The 4,070-nt window shown below is 39.3% G+C and overlaps 1 pseudogene; it reads right to left on the bottom strand.

Annotated features, from left to right (window-relative positions):
• Window positions 1-2,877: 2,877 nt before the first annotated feature.
• Window positions 2,878-3,803, bottom strand: LOC120222436 (annotated as a pseudogene).
• Window positions 3,804-4,070: the final 267 nt, after the last annotated feature.

The following is a 4,070-nucleotide window of genomic DNA, read 5'->3' on the forward strand; positions in this document are numbered from 1 at the left end:
TTTAGTCTCTACTACAAAGCTGTCGTCATCAAGACAGTATGGTATTGGCACAAAAACAGACACATAGACCAATGGAACAGAATCGAGAACTCAGAAGTGGACCCAAAAGTATACAGCCAACTAGTCTTTGACAAAGCAGGAAATATCCAATGGAAAAAAGACAGCCTTTTTAACAGATGGTGTTGGGAGAACTGGACAGCAACATGCAGAAGAATGAAACTAGATCATTTTCTCACACCATGCACAAAAATAGACTCAAAATGGATAAAGGACATGAACGTGAGACAGGAAACTATCAACACCCTAGAGGAGAAAGCAGGAAACAACCTCTTTGACCTCCACCGCAGCAACTTCTTACTTGACACATTCCAAAAGCAAGGGAACAAGAGCAAAAATAAATGATTGGGACCTCATCAAGATTAAAAGCTTCTGCATGACAAAGGAAACAATCCATAAAACTAATAGGCAAAAGACAGAATGGGAAAAGATAGTTGCAAATGACATATCAGAAAAAAGGTTAATATCCAAAATCTATAAGGAACTCACCAAACTCCACACCCGAAAGGCAAACAACCAAGTAAAGAAATGGGCAGAAGATATGAACAGACCCTTCTCTAAAATGGACATCCAGATGGCCAACAGACACATGAAACGATGCTCAGCATCCCTCCTCATCAGGGAAATACAAATCAAAACCACACTGAGATACCAACTCACATCAGTCAGAGTGGATACAATGAGCAAATCAGAGGACTCTGGATGCTGGTGTGGATTTGGAGAAACGGGCACCCTCCTACACTGTTGGTGGGAATGGAAAGTGGTACAGCCCCTCTGGAAAACAGTGTGGAGGTCCCTCAGAAAATTCACAATAGAACTCCCCTATGACCCAGCAATGGCACCGCCAGGAATTTGCCCAAGGGATACAGGAGTGCTGATGCATAGGGGTCCATGGACCCCAATGTTCATAGCAGCACTCTCAACAATAGCCAAAACATGGAAAGAGCCTAAGTGTCCATCAGCGGACGAATGGGCCAAGAAGATGTGGTTTATATAGGATGGAATACTACATGGCAACGAGAAAGAATGAAATCTGGCCATGTGTAGCAGCATAGATGGAACTTAAGGGTGTTATGCTGAGCGAAATAAGTCAGGCAGAAAAGGACAGCCACCATATGTTTGCACGTATAGGAGAATTAGGAGGAACTTAACGGAGGACCGTGAGGGAGAAGAAGGTGGGAAATAGGGGGAAGAGGGAGGAAGGGAATCCATGAGAGACTCTTGAATGCTGAGAACAAACTGAGGGCTGATGGGAGTGGGGAGGAGGAGAACGGGGGTGATGGGCATGGAGGGGGGTGCTTGTGGGGATGAGCACTGGGTGTTATGGAAGCCAACTTGACAATAAACTTTAAAAAATAAAGAAGTCCTAGAGTATACAATAATAATAATACAAAATAAAGACATTATTAATATGTTTCCAATTTCAAAACTACAGAAGGGCGTTACAAATGAGAACGGATTGCATCAAAAAGAGATAAATAAAAATACTAACAGGAAATGTTCCTCAAACTATGTAACCAAAAAGAAAAGCAAATATCCAAAGAATGCAAAAACACGGTTTCAAAGGAATACATACCCTCTGATGTTTATAACAGCATTATCAACAATATCCAAGTTCTGGATAGAGCCCTAATGTACATCGGCTGGTGAATGAATAAAGCGGATACACAATGGAATATTACTTAGCCATCAGAGAGAATGAAATCTTGTCACTTGCAACAATGTGGTTTGAGCTGAAGCATATTTTGCTAAGGGAAATAAAGCAGTCAGAGAAAGGCAAATACAATATGATTTCAGTTATATGTCGAATTTAGAAATACAAAGAAGCAGAAGGGAAAAAAAGAGAGAGAAACAGACTCTTTTTTTAACGTTTATTTATTTTTAAGAGTGTGTGGGTTAGCAGGGCACTGGCAGAGAGAGGGGCACAGAGGATCTGAAATGGGCTCTGTGCTGACAGCGGGATGCAGGGCTCAAACTCAGGAACCATGAGATCATGACCAGAGCAAGAGTCAGGCGCTTCACCAAGTGAACCACCCAGGTGCCTCAAACAGACTCTTAACTGTAGAGAACACACTGATGACTGCCAGAGGAGAAGTGGGTGAGGAGATGAGTTAAATTAACGATAGGGATGAGTGTACCTGTTGTGATATGTGAGGTGTGGAAGAGTTGAGTTACTATATTACATTGTGATATTACTAATATCACCAATATCACATTGTATGGTGAGTAACTGGAATTTACATAAAGACCTTAACAAAGAAAAGAAAAAGAATAAAGACACTCATTAAATTCATTTGAGGGGAGGGAAAGATGAAATAAAGAAAAGCTACAAATGTGAGAGTAAAATCTCTGCAGCCTTAATAGAAGCCGGAACACGGAGAAGTAAATATAGAGTGCATAGGGAACATGTTATTCATCTAAAATTGGATGCATAGCTAAATATCTTCAAGTAAGAAGAGTGAAGTTAATTTTAAAATATTACATTACCCATAGTGCATACTAAAATTGTACTAAAGTAGAAGAGTGGTGCATTAAAGGATACTTTTCTTGTCTGTAGAGAAAAACTTTCTTAAGGGAGATGAAAGTAAAATGGAAAATAAGTGAGCTTGTAAACATGGGACCATCAAATCTTCCTAAATACTAAACTATTGAAACTGGAGTGTCCTTGACATCATATTTTCAAATCTATTTAGAATATTAAGATATGATTTGAAATTATGCGCAAGTTAAAATTGCATTTTATTTGTGACAATAAATACTCTGTCCTATGAAATAAAGCAAAAATAATAAGTTTTGGGTGTAACTTTCATGAATAAGTAGTTATAAATTCATTGTAAATTTCCCACACTTTTGAAACACATTTTTATCCTTTTATCAGAACAAATTAACACTAATGCACTGACAATGGCATAGACATTGGACACAAGCTTCTGGAAATCTAGGATGCCTGGGTCATATCTCCATAACAAAGTTTCAGAGAAGGAGATGATGGCGCCCAGCCAGTACACGACCACAAAGAAAGTCACCAATAGGATGGTCTGGATGGCCCTTCTCTCTGGGGAGACTTGTGAGGAGAGGCGGATGCTGTGGAGGTACTGGCACCGCCTCTGATGCCTGGACAAGAGAATCACCATGTATGCACTTGAGAGCAGCATGAGTCCTGTAAAGAAAACATCCTTGGATAATGTCAAAGTGAGAACCAGTCCCCTGATAATGGAGCGTATGGGGGTAATTGAGCAGTATTTACTGACATTCAGTAGATTGCTCTGGGTCACATTAGAAGAAGAAGCAGTATAGAAGATGCAGTTACTATTGAGGGACAAACTGAGAAATCATAAGATGACAAAAGAATGGAAGATGTACTTTGTGCACTTATGTTTAAACCTGGCCAACAAGGAGGTGCTGGGGCTGATGATTATGGCTTGGAGAATGCTCAGAAAGCAGGTGGTAGTCACGGACAGACCCCGTGTCACTCTGCTCATGCAGAATAAAACCTTACATTTGAAATCATTCAGAAAGTTCAGTGATTCCAACAGGTCTGTAGAGAGAAAAAACAGTACAGTGAATAGTTTCATTACGTGGACGAGGGCCAAGTGACAGATGATCAGGTCGGTGAGCTTAGGCCGGTGATCCAGAAGAACCGTGAAGATGTGGAAGGAAAGGAGGAAACTGTTGGCTGAGATTCCAATGCTTGCTTGTAAAAATTGACATATTTTAATAGTCACATAAATGGAAGATGTGGTCATCTTAGTCTCAAAGAAAAAACATATTTATCTGGAAAATAGACCTCACATCATGAATGAAATTAACTTTGTTGTCATAGTCATCATTATGTTTTTATTATACCCAAATTTATTTCGCTCAATTAATAAATAAAACCTATGTTGTACAGTCTTAGAAATACAGTCTCAATATTATTTGCACACAAAATTGAGTATGTATGTATTTTTAGACATACATATATATCTGATTATCTATCATCTATCTATCTATCTATCTATCTATCTATCTAT

Source organism: Hyaena hyaena, unplaced genomic scaffold (assembly GCF_003009895.1).
Source record: "Hyaena hyaena isolate Hyena2069 unplaced genomic scaffold, ASM300989v1 scaffold_879, whole genome shotgun sequence".
Taxonomy (NCBI): Eukaryota; Metazoa; Chordata; class Mammalia; order Carnivora; family Hyaenidae; genus Hyaena; species Hyaena hyaena.